The sequence below is a fragment of the Eulemur rufifrons genome, chromosome 15 (genome assembly GCF_041146395.1).
Source record: "Eulemur rufifrons isolate Redbay chromosome 15, OSU_ERuf_1, whole genome shotgun sequence".
Lineage (NCBI taxonomy): Eukaryota > Metazoa > Chordata > Mammalia > Primates > Lemuridae > Eulemur > Eulemur rufifrons.
In genome coordinates this window covers 1864294-1876978 of record NC_090997.1, presented here as the reverse complement: position 1 = coordinate 1876978, position 12685 = coordinate 1864294, and positions in this window count along the sequence as shown.

Sequence of the window (12685 nt, the reverse complement as noted above, 5' to 3'; positions counted from 1 at the left end):
GGTGGTCTCAGAGGCTCTCGTGTTCTTAGAGCCCGAGGTGGAGGCTGTGGTGGGCACAGATGTTATTGTGGAGGACGTGGTGGTGTCAAAGACTATGGTGGAGGCCATGGTGGACTCAGAGACTACAGTAGAGATTGCTGTGGTCACAGAGGCTGGAGTAGAGGACTCAGAGACTGTAGTGGAGGCTGTGATGGGCACAGATGGTGTGGTGGTCTCATCAGGTATTGTGGTATTCGTGGAGGACACTGGTCCTAAAGTTGTCACAGAGGCTTTAGTGGAGACTGTTGTGGTTTCAGAGGCTGAGGTGGAAGCCACAGTGGGCACAGATGCTACTGTGCAGGAGCTGATGGTCACAGAAGCTGTGGGGGACTCTGTGGCGGTTGCAGAGCTCATGGTGGTCTCAGAGTCTGTGCTGGAGACTGTGGTTAGCACAGACATCGTGGTGGAGGGCATGGTGACCTCAGAAGCCGTGCTGGAAGCTGTGGTGATCATAGAGGCCGTGGTGGTGTCAGAGGCCGTGGAGAAGACGGTGGTGGGCACAGATGTCATCACGGAGGTAGTGGGCACGGATGCTGTGGACGCTGTAGGTGGCACAGATGCTGTGGTAGAGAGTGAGGTGCTCTCAGATGCTGCAGTGAAGACTGGGGTGGATTCAGAGCCTGGGGTGGTCTCCGAGGCTCTGGTGGACGTCAGGGTGGGCACAGACACAGTCATGGAGGGTGTGGTGATCTCACTGACTATAGTGGAGGCTGTGGTGGGCACGGATTCTGTGGTGGAGGTCAAGGTGCTCCAGAGTCTGTGGGGGAGCCCATTGTCACCATAGACTCTGCAATGATCTTTGAGACTTTTGTGGAGGCCATGGCAGTCTCAGAGGCCATGAAGAAGACTGTGGTGGGCACAAGCATTAATGTAGAGGGCATGGTGGTCTCTGAGACTGGGCTGGAGGCTGAGGTGGGTACAAATGCTGTACTGGTCTTAGCAGACATCATGGTGGCTGTGGAGGGCTCAGACTCTGCAGTCGTCCCAGAGGCTTTAGTGGACACTGTAGTGGTCTCAGAGCCTGTGTTGGTGTCAGAGGCTGTGGTGAGGACTGTGGAGGGCATAGATGTCATTGTGGGGGGTGTGGTGCTCTCAGACACTGTCGTGGACATTGCAATTGACACAGATGCTGTGGGAGTCTCAGTAGGTGTTTCGGTGTCTGTGGGGGACTCAGCCTTTCAAGTTGTCACATACGTTCAAGTGGGGACTGAAGTAGCTGTGGGGCAGTATGGTGGTCTCAGAGGTGGTGGTGGAGGTCACAGTGGTCTCAGAAGCCGTTGTGTTCTTAGAGTCTAAAGTGGAGGCCGTAGTGGATATAGACATTATTGTGGAAGGCATCACGTTGCCAGAGACCATGGTGGAGGACACGGTGGCCTCAGAGGCTGGGGCAGAGGCTGCAATTGGCACAAGTGCTATAGTGAAGGACTTGATGGTCTCAGAAGCTGTGGGGGAGACTGGGGTCGCAGAGCTTATGGTGGTCTCAGAGCTGTGGTAGAGGCCACGGTGGGCACAGATGCTGTGGTGGAGGGCACGGCGACCTCAGAGGCTGTGGGGATAGCCGCTGTGGCTTCTGCACCTGTGGAGTTCTCAGAGGTCACGGGGGAGGCTGTGGTGGTCTCAGAGGTCAACGTGCTTTCAGAGCCTGTGGTCCAGCCTACTGTGGACTCTGCTGTGGTCTCAAAGGCTGTGGTTGTCACAGAAGTTATGGCGGAGGATGTGCTGATCTCAGAGGCCTGGGATGTGGCCACGTTGCTCTCCGACTTCTTAGAAGAGGCAATGGCAGTGTCAGGGAGTGTGGTGGTGGCCAGGATGGTTTCAGAAAGCATTGTCCCCACGGTGGTGGGCTCAGAGGCTCGGCTCGAGGCTGTGGTGTTGCGTGTGTAGGTCATCATAGGAGGCCTGGAAGCTGTGGTCAAGGATGTGAAGGGCTCAGAGGCTGAGGTCGGCCCAAAGGTTAGAGTCTGCCCTGAAATACATCAATTTTTATTCAGGTATAGCACTCACTTTTACATTTTTCATATTTAATTAGGAGCATTACACATATCTGTCTTTTTTGTTCAAGTCAACAGAACTACTAGATTGCAGTTAACCTTTTTTTTATTTGGAAACATGTTTAGAGGTTGCAGCGATTGTAGTTTTCTCCTCCTCTTTTTTTTTTTTTTTTTTTTTTAACGTGGCTGTTATGGGCCTGGTTGCTCGTTCAACCATGTTTCTGCATTGAATGAATGAGTTGTTCGATCCATCTGCTTTGCAGTTTCTCTTTCTTCCACAACTTTGCTAATCGGGGTCCTCAACCTTTTTTTGGGGGACTGTACTTGCCTAGGGGAATCTTAAAATCTAACCTATGTTAAAAAAGCAACACAAACAGAAGCTAACATCATCTCTCTGTGTGCGTTTTAACACTAAAGATAGTTGGAGCTCAGATTAGGGGAAAGTGTGTTGCTTGAAACCTCATCGAGGTCATCTGGACTGATCCCCCCAGAAGAATTCCCTTGGCTGGGTGGCAGCGACAGCAGGTCACGCCGAAATGGGAGGTCAGCTTGAGCAGAGACACTCCAGTACAGACCCTCTTCACTCTCTGGGACTTTCAGCGCATGGCCCCTGCCTGAGGGAAGCCAGCAGCTTGCAATACACCAACTGAGGGCACCGGGGTGCAAGATTTTGTAGGGCCTCTTCTAGCGGCCAAGGTCAGAGTTGATGTGTTAAGCAGTTCACAAAGAGATCCAAGGAAATGCTAGAAGGAAAGGTCCTTGAGATGATTTATTTCCTTCCCTCCTTCCTTCCTTCCTTCCTTTTTTCATTTACTTTTATAGTATAAAGTACTAGACCAAGTAGTAGCAGTGGGAATGGATTAGAGAAGAGTCTGGGTGATTAGTCTAAGTTTCTCTCTGATATACACTCTCTGCATCCAGTACTTCTCATTCCTTCATTCAGAAATATTTCCTAAGACCCTCCTATAAGCCACGTGATGTGCCAGGCAGGAGACACAATGATAAAAAGAAAAGTTGATACGGAGCTTATATTCAAGTTGAGGGAGAAAGGCCCTCAATAAGTAAACAGATAACGTCTGCAATGAAAAACCCGTGAATAGCAACCAGGACTCTTTCAAGAGCCAAAGGCAGGAGGCGCTCTCATCCTACGTGCAGGACCATGTGGGGCGGAGCGCCTTGCCAGAGCAGAGAAATACCTGCAAACAGGTTCTTCAAAATGCAAGTTGGCTGTGACAGTGCCCTTCTGAGCGTGGAAAAGCAGGGCTTCGGAGCACGCTGGCTCGATGTTGAAGGAAATGCAGAAACCGCCAGCCAGCGAGATGCAGCCAGAGAACAGCCCCCGACACAGCAGCCTTGGAGGCGCTGGAACCAGCTGGCTGGCTCGTAGAAAATGCAGATCTGGAAAAGGCTATGCAATTATAACAAATAGCAACGTGTTTGAAAATGAGGGCCGCTTTCACAAGCAGTCGAATGCTTAGGAAAAGCCTCACGCCTGCGAGCACGAGTGTGCGGGACTGAAGAGGCAGCACTCTCTATTCAGAGTGGAAAATATTTATAAGGAAATGGAGAATTGTCCAACTGGCTATGAGAAAACTGTCTTAGTTTACTTACAGTGAAATGACTGTACTGTGCTAATATTTTGCTTTGAGAAAAAGAAAAGGAAAAATTCTGACACTCCCCTTCATGGACTTGGAGCTTGTTCCATTTACGGTTTTTTATTTTAAAAATCTATGAATAGCAAATATGAACTAAAATAAAATCTTAAGGCTCCCCTACCAGCTGACTGAATGGACCCCCTCGAGGCCAAAGGAATATCCTAAAACCAAATTGCCTCAAGGCTTCTTGGGCGTGGCTCTGGGTCATGGTCCCATATAACTTACTTTATCATCTTTGGATGACTTTAGAATCTTTGGATGACTATCTCTCTTGGTCAAATAAATGACCGTTATTTTATAGTGGTTTGTGAACGTATTTGAAAAATGTTTTAAGCCTGTGATATTTGACAAACTTTCCAAATTCTAAATCCAGCCTTTTGATCTTAAACTAGCTTTTTATACATAAGGGCCACTGAAAGTCTAAGACAGACATTAGATTTATTTGGTGTGTTAAAACCATAGAGGGAGGCCGGGCGCAGTGGCTCACGCCTATAATCCTAGCACTCTGGGAAGCCGAGGCGGGCGGATTGTTTGAGCTCAGGAGTTCGAGACCAGCCTGAGCAAGAGCAAGACCCAGTCTCTGCTAAAAAAATAGAAAGAAATTAGCTAGACAACTAAAAATATATAGAAAAAATTAGCGGGGCATGGTGGCTCATGCCTGTAGTCCCAGCTACTCGGGAGGCTGAGGCAGTAGGATCGCTTAAGCCCAGGAGTTTGAGGTTGCTGTGAGCTAGGCTGATACCACAACACACTAGCCCGGGCAACAGAGTGAGACTCTGTCTCAAAAAATAATAAAAAATAAAACCATACAGGGAACATTGTCAAATATGAAATGGCATTTAACTTTCTTTGGGATATACTTGTATGTTATTAATATATGTTCCAGCATTGTAAAATAGTGACATGTCTTGCTGTATGTTATCAGTAATAATTATGGTTGTTATGTAAATTGCCATATGCCACAAAAATAGCCAATTTAGTTTGTCAATTGTCTCTTTAACTATGGCTAGTCCAAGTTTTATCATCCCTAGACAATTATTGTGTTACTTTTTTTTTTTTTTTTTGAGACAGAGTCTCACCGGGCTAGAGTGCCGTGGCGTCAGCTTAGCTCACAGCAACCTCAAACTCCTGGGCTCAAGTGATCCTCCTGCCTCAGCCTCCCGAGTAGCTGGGACTACAGGCATGCACCACCATGCCCGGCTAATTTTTCTATATACATTTTTAGCTGTCCAGATAATTTCTTTCTATTTTTAGTAGAGACGGGGGTGGGGGGAGTGGTCTCACTCTTGCTCAGGCTGGTCTCGAACTCCTGACTTCGAGCAATCTGCCCGCCTCGGCCTCCCAGAGTGCTAGGATTACAGGCATGAGCCACCACGCCCAGCCTATTGTTTTACTTTGATTCATCTCAGAAAGTGGTTCTTTCTGGCTAAGTCCAAAGTTGGCTTCTTCAAGTACAGTCATGGAAAGGACTGAAAAATCCACTTAAATACTGGTTTCTGATAACTTTGGAGATTAATCCCATTGTACTAAAACAAAACAAAACAAACTTCCAGGGCTTTAAATAGAAAACTGATATGTCCATGAGTATAGCTAACTCATGCTCATGAGACCAAATTAAATTTTTATAAAAAGACTCTATTTAAAACATTGCTGATTCTTTTGTTTTGTTTTCCAGAGTCCTGACAAGTTTTAAGTAAATAGCAAGTTCACCTGATGTCTCTGGGACCTAGAACTATGGAATGTGCCAAAGCCTTGTTCAAACGTCCTCCCTCTAGGCCCAGGGACTATCGGGGGAAGAGGGGTGTGAGATTGTAAGGGCTGATTCTGAGGGATGGAATTAGCTTAGACCCTCCAGATCAAAGAGCGGCACACAGAAGCCTAAAGGAATACTGAGATGCTTTGTCTTTTCAGGCCACATGCTGCAAAGATCCATCCCAATCGTAACATTTTTTTCCCCTGCTTCCTATAGACTTAGTGTTTTCTGAGTATAATTGTTCTCAGTTATGTGCTTATACAAAAGGAGATAATAAGAAGTAATTTATCAGCCACCTTAGTATAATGCTAAATTACTAAAGAGACTAAAATATTGTGACTCAATAAAAGTCTCTAAGTTCCTTTAGCTTACATGTTAATGATGCTTATGTTTGCTACAAGTCTACTACCAGAATATAGTAGCTCAACACTTATTGGTAAATTAGTTTTGTAGCCTTGCCCTTGACATTTTGGATTCTACCTTATGTCACCTAGAAGATTTTAAAGTGTTGATGAGTGCCTGTCTACCTCCAGTCCTCTTTGGCCTAAAATATTTAATTGGCTGTAAGCCCCCTTTTGGCTCTTCAGTCCTCTTGGCCACAAGGGTCCCGCCGAGGGACTGGATGGACCCGGGACAGGTAGCCACACCACCCTGGCAACGGATGGGCCAAAGTAAGAGTTTGAACATAGATGCTGCCTCCGACTGATCTTGGCCAAAAGTGGGGAACTGTGAACTGAAATAAAATCTTAAGGCTCCCCGAGCCGGCTGACTGGAATGGACCCCCTCGTGGCCAAAGGTTTGTCCTAAAACTAAATTGCCTGCCAGGAGGAGGGAGGTCAGACATGCCTCATCATGCCCCCCTCCTCCTTCTTGGGGACATCCTGAGTAACCCATTAACAGGCCTAAGGGTATGCAAGACACACCTGCAGGTCCTCAATTTACACAACGAATAAATGTCTGGGTGGCTTGTCTCTGATGAACACCTCCTTATCTTAAAATGTTCCAAACCTTTAAACAAAGCTTCATGTCTTTAACCAATTACAAGTCAAAGAATCTTTAAACCCACCTATAACATGTAAGCCTCCCCCCACCAGCTCCCAGACGGCCCACCTTTTTGGGCCAAACCAATGGATGCCTCCAAGGAATTGATTTATGACTTTACCTGTAACCCCTGCCTCCCTGAAATGTGTAAAACCAAACTGTAACCCAGCCACAGTGAGGCCACTTGCTCAAGGCTTCTTGGGCGTGGCTCTGGATTACGTTCCTCAGAATTTGCTCAGAATAAATCTCTTTAAAATTGTTTTACAGTTTGGATCCTTTTCCGTTGACACAACACAATCTGAGCTTGAAGTTTAAATCTGTGGAAGCGAATACCAGGAGAAAAAGCTAAACGTTGCAGGTTGTTACCTCTGGAGAGCAGCAGTCAGAGGTGGAAAGGAGCCACGCGTCAGAGACGGCTGCTTCCCTAATAAACCAGCGGGATTGCCGGACTTTTTGAACTATTCACATGGATTTCTCTGGTAAAATTTGCAGAGGAAACCCGCACACAGTAAGTAGGAGATAAGGAAATGGAGACAGTGTTTACAGGGGACGCTCCAGTGAAGGACATGCAGACAGTGTGTACAGGGGACACTCCAGTGAAGGAGGGAATGGAGACTGTTTACAGGGGACGCTCCAGTGAAGGAGGGAATGGAGACGGTGTTTACAGGGGATGCTACAGTGAAGGAGGGAATGGAGACTGTTTACAGGGGACGCTCCAGTGAAGGAGGGAATGGAGACGGTGTTTACAGGGGATGCTACAGTGAAGGAGGGAATGGAGACTGTTTACAGGGGACGCTCCAGTGAAGGAGGGAATGGAGACGGTGTGTACAGGGGATGCTACAGTGAAGGACATGCAGACAGTGTGTACAGGGGACACTCCAGTGAAGGAGGGAATGGAGACTGTTTACAGGGGACGCTCCAGTGAAGGAGGGAATGGAGACGGTGTTTACAGGGGACGCTACAGTGAAGGAGGGAATGGAGACTGTGTTTACAGGGGACGCTACAGTGAAGGAGGGAATGGAGACTGTTTACAGGGGACGCTCCAGTGAAGGAGGGAATGGAGACGGTGTTTACAGGGGACGCTACAGTGAAGGAGGGAATGGAGACTGTGTTTACAGGGGACGCTACAGTGAAGGAGGGAATGGAGACTGTGTTTACAGGGGATGCTACAGTGAAGGAGGGAATGGAGACTGTGTTTACAGGGGACGCTACAGTGAAGGAGGGAATGGAGACTGTGTTTACAGGGGACGCTACAGTGAAGGAGGGAATGGAGACGGTGTTTACAGGGGATGCTACAGTGAAGGAGGGAATGGAGACTGTTTACAGGGGACGCTCCAGTGAAGGAGGGAATGGAGACTGTTTACAGGGGACGCTCCAGTGAAGGAGGGAATGGAGACTGTGTTTACAGGGGACGCTCCAGTGAAGGAGGGAATGGAGACGGTGTTTACAGGGGATGCTACAGTGAAGGAGGGAATGGAGACTGTGTTTACAGGGGACGCTACAGTGAAGGAGGGAATGGAGACTGTGTTTACAGGGGACGCTACAGTGAAGGAGGGAATGGAGACTGTGTTTACAGGGGATGCTACAGTGAAGGAGGGAATGGAGACTGTGTTTACAGGGGACGCTACAGTGAAGGAGGGAATGGAGACGGTGTTTACAGGGGACGCTACAGTGAAGGAGGGAATGGAGATGGTGTTTACAGGGGACGCTACAGTGAAGGAGGGAATGGAGACGGTGTTTACAGGGGACGCTACAGTGAAGGAGGGAATGGAGACTGTGTTTACAGGGGATGCTACAGTGAAGGAGGGAATGGAGACTGTGTTTACAGGGGACGCTACAGTGAAGGAGGGAATGGAGACTGTGTTTACAGGGGACGCTACAGTGAAGGAGGGAATGGAGATGGTGTTTACAGGGGACGCTACAGTGAAGGAGGGAATGGAGACGGTGTTTACAGGGGACGCTACAGTGAAGGAGGGAATGGAGACTGTGTTTACAGGGGATGCTACAGTGAAGGAGGGAATGGAGACTGTGTTTACAGGGGACGCTACAGTGAAGGAGGGAATGGAGACTGTGTTTACAGGGGACGCTACAGTGAAGGAGGGAATGGAGACTGTGTTTACAGGGGACGCTACAGTGAAGGAGGGAATGGAGACTGTGTTTACAGGGGATGCTACAGTGAAGGAGAGAATGGAGACTGTGTTTACAGGGGACGCTACAGTGAAGGAGGGAATGGAGACTGTGTTTACAGGGGACGCTACAGTCAAGGAGGGAATGGAGACTGTGTTTACAGGGGACGCTACAGTGAAGGAGGGAATGGAGACGGTGTTTACAGGGGACGCTACAGTGAAGGAGGGAATGGAGACTGTGTTTACAGGGGATGCTACAGTGAAGGAGGGAATGGAGACGGTGTTTACAGGGGACGCTACAGTGAAGGAGGGAATGGAGACTGTGTTTACAGGGGACGCTACAGTGAAGGAGGGAATGGAGACGGTGTTTACAGGGGATGCTACAGTGAAGGAGGGAATGGAGACTGTGTTTACAGGGGACGCTACAGTGAAGGAGGGAATGGAGACGGTGTGTACAGGGGACGCTACAGTGAAGGAGGGAATGGAGACGGTGTGTACAGGGGACGCTACAGTGAAGGAGGGAATGGAGACTGTGTTTACAGGGGACGCTACAGTGAAGGAGGGAATGGAGACGGTGTTTACAGGGGACGCTACAGTGAAGGAGGGAATGGAGACTGTGTTTACAGGGGACGCTACAGTGAAGGAGGGAATGGAGACTGTGTTTACAGGGGACGCTACAGTGAAGGAGGGAATGGAGACTGTGTTTACAGGGGACGCTACAGTGAAGGAGGGAATGGAGACTGTGTTTACAGGGGACGCTACAGTGAAGGAGGGAATGGAGACTGTGTTTACAGGGGACGCTACAGTGAAGGAGGGAATGGAGACGGTGTGTACAGGGGATGCTACAGTGAAGGAGGAAATGGAGACTGTGTTTACAGGGGACGCTACAGTGAAGAAGGAAATGGAGACTGTGTTTACACGGGACACTCCATTGAAAGAGGACATGGAGACGGTGTTTACAGGGGACGCCCCAGTGAAGGAGGGAATGGAGACTGTTTACAGGGGACACCCCAGTGAAGGAGGGAATGGAGGCAGTGTGTACAGGGGACGCCCCAGTGAAGAAGGGGAAGTGGAGGAGGGCAGAGCTGAGAAGATGTGCTGGGGGGTTGGTAAGTGAAAGGGGGAAGAGCAGAGCTTCCCAAAACCGGTGCTGCGCGGGGCATCAGGAGTTCCTGGCAGCTCGCTAAAATGCAAGTCCAGCCCCCACCCAAACTGACTGATTCTGGAACCCAAGGGGCAGGACCCAGACACCTACATTTTAAAAATATTCTCCTCCAGGTGCTTCCTATGCACACTGCCCAGATCTTGTTGGGCTGTTGATGGAAAGGCTCCTGGGGAGGGAGACGTGAAAGGTGTGGGAGGGGAGGAGAAGCCCCCGGAGGAGGCAGGAGGAGCGGGGTGGGAGCCAGAGTGCAGGTGCTGAAACAGTCCCCCAGTGTAAGCAGAAAATGGACGCTGATGAGGGTGTCTTTTTAGACGGGCTGGTGGGAAGATGAGGCAGGGCCTGCTGGCATTTTGCACATTTGTGGCTCAGTCTTCCAAGGTGATTTCTCTGTGTGCTGTCTTTCCCAGCGGGCTGTGAGCTCAAGGCAGGGCCTGTCGCTGCTTTCTTCACTGATGTATCTTCAGACCTAGCACAGAGTAGATGCTCAAAAAATGTTTGCTGAAGGAACACGTGAATGTCACCTTCGATATGATGGGACATCCAAGTGAAGATGTCATTGAAAAAACTGGAAATGTAGGACTGGATTTCAGAGCAAAGACAGGTTAACGGTGAGTCTGGAACTCGTCTGTTGCAACAGTAGTTGAAGGCTTTCAAAAGGGACAGGCTCACAGAGAGGCAGGGAGGAAGAAAGCACCAGGAAGTGCCAGGCAGAGGCTCCAGGAGAGTGGCTGGGACAGAGCAGAGAAAGGGTGCAAGAAACAGGCGTCAGAGGGGAAAGAAAAGACACCACAAAGCTGTGTGTCCTCATTCACTCAGCCTGGGGCTGTTTCTGTGGATTGCAACTCGGCGCCTGCCCTCCCCGTTCCCTTTTTACATGAGGGCGTTGCATCCCACGGTGCAAGCTTTATGGGTACTGGACATCGGGTTTTAGTCCTTAAGAAGAGAAACTTGAAATTCTGAAGTGGTCAAGAAGCGAAGTCAGGTAGAAAGGCTGGGAATATAGGAGCTCAGATTTTACTTCTCCGCAGGCTAATTTCACTCTCAGCTCCTGTGGCCCTGGGGAAAAACAAGTCCATCATTTTTGCTTCCAGCAAAATATGTGAACAGAGTGCCTGGGACAGGGATCCTTGTCTCCTTCAGACTTTTTGTGGCCTTCACCTCCTCTCTGATTGATGGATGATTCAGTTACCAGGTCCCAGGATTGCAAAAAGGAGCAGCACCCAGATGCAGGAGGTAGGAGATAATGTCCCTCTCCTCATCTTGAAATAATCCACCTGGGGGACTGTTGTCTAGAACGCTTGGGGACAGAGCTGATGCCTGGTGGGGGTCCCAGTGGGATGTGAGGTTGCAGGAAGAATGAAAGGCTCGCCAGGGCCAGGATTCTGGGAGGAGTAGGATCAGCTGGGGGGTTCCAAGGCAGTAGGGAGCCAGACACGGGGAAGGCTGGACTCCTGGGCTCCACACGTTGCTCGCACAATATGGGTGGCTTGATTTCTTTCCCCACTTGCCCATAGCTGTGGCATTTATAGTTGCCACTGGGCAGAGGAGGCCACAACTTCTGGGCCCTCCCTCTCCAGGGAGGGGCATCTCGGAGGCCGTGCTCCCCGAAATACCGGGACAGGAGCAGCGGGGGAGAACAGGGGATCGAACCTGTCAGGAGAGGAGACCCACCCTCGGGGCCAGAAGACTCTGGAAGTCCAAGGGCTGAAAGGAGAGTCCTGGACTCTGGAGGAAGGGGCCGGACACCCTCCCACACAGAACTCACCAACAGTCGGTTCCTTGGGCGGTCAAGGCTGCCTCGGTGACATGGCACCAGGCTCCACGAAGGAGCAAAGTGAAATCGAGGCTTGGGGAAAATAAACTATCCCGTAGGAGCCCTGTGGCTTTGAACAAGGCACTTCTCTGAGTCTCGGCCTTCTCATCTGTAACCCAGGCCTCATCAGGAAAGAACTCGCAGGATGATCGGAGCATTGACAGACGCGACATCTGTCAGTGTTGCTGCTCGCGAGCCGCCGGCAAAAGGGGAGCCTGGGGGGAAGGGGAGGCCGCGGACTCAGGGACGACCCGGATCCCCTGCTCCGGCCCCTCCCTCTCCACCAGGGACAGCAGCCTCCGGCGCCGCGCACGCGCACACGCGCAAGGGTCTTGGTGGCCTCTCGTGCGGGGACGGGGGCGGCCTGCACGTGACGAGGGAGGCCCAGAGCTTGCTGAAGGAGCTCCCCCTAGGTTTCAAAGTGATAATTAAGCGGGGAAGAGAGAGCGAGACAAGTGGGAGGGGCACAGCTGCCCTGCCCAGGGCCCGCGGGCCGCAGACGCAGACCCTCCCCGACCCCACTCCCTTTGACCCGCGTGCTTTGGTGCCTTGGCAGGGGAAGGGTCGGTCGGGTAGGGTGTTGAAGACTCAAGGGGTAGAGATGTTTTTTATTTCGTTTTGTTTTTTACTTAGGGTCCAGGCTGGGGAAATTCAACAGTTACAGGCTGGGGTTGGGGGTCTCTGCATTGCTCCCAGGGCAGAGAGACTCTCCTACTCTGGCAGTCGCCACACGCTGTGTCAGCATCTGCCCAGACAACTAAAAATCAGGCATCTTCCTTCTTTTCTCAAAGGCTCCCCGGGCCTCTTCCGGAACACAGGTGTCCCTCTGGGCCTCAGGCCTTCTTCGGGGACCTAAGTCCCTCTGGCGCCTGGCATGCCTCCTTTGCTGGGGCCCAAGCTTCAACCCTTCCCTTAGCAAAGGGGGTCTCTGGTGGAGGGTTCAGAGAGACCCTCAGGCCCGTCAGGGCTAGACAGTTCAGTGACGTGGGTGTCAGGGTTAGGATTACTGACCACGATAGGCTTTCAGCAAATGGTGACCCGAGGCCCTGCTGTCTGATTCCGGATAGAGTTAAGGTTAGAAAGCCAGTAGCCAACCGGGGTG